The sequence below is a fragment of the Nanorana parkeri genome, unplaced genomic scaffold (assembly GCF_000935625.1).
Source record: "Nanorana parkeri isolate BGI_ZX_2015 unplaced genomic scaffold, ASM93562v1 scaffold3912, whole genome shotgun sequence".
NCBI classification, from domain to species: Eukaryota; Metazoa; Chordata; class Amphibia; order Anura; family Dicroglossidae; genus Nanorana; species Nanorana parkeri.
The window spans coordinates 31238-31726 of record NW_017310179.1 but is presented as its reverse complement, the minus strand read 5'-3'; positions in this window follow the sequence as shown (position 1 = coordinate 31726).

Here is a 489-nt window from a genome sequence, read left to right as displayed (position 1 = left end):
CGGTACAAGTACTGATACCAAATACCGGACTCGCTACAAGTCCAGCGCCAAGACTAGAGAAAAATGTAAAAAGTTAGGAGGCGGCTGTCATGTGTAAGGAGCTCCCGGGATTTCTACATCTCTGTTATCATGTATCATTTTGTTTTTATAAATATATATAAGGGATGCACCGATACCAGTACTGATACATTCCAAGTCCTCACAGATACAAATACTGATACTGATCCAAGTCCTCACAGGTACAAGTACTGATACATTCCAAGTCCTCACAGATACAAATACTGATACTGATCCAAGTCCTCACAGGTACAAGTACTGATACATTCCAAGTCCTCACAGATACAAGTACTGATACTGATCCAGGTCCTCCCAGATACAAGTACTGATACATTCCAAGTCCTCACAGATACAAGTACTGATACATTCCAAGTCCTCACAGATACAAGTACTGATACTGGTCCAAGTCCTCACAGATACAAGTACTGATAC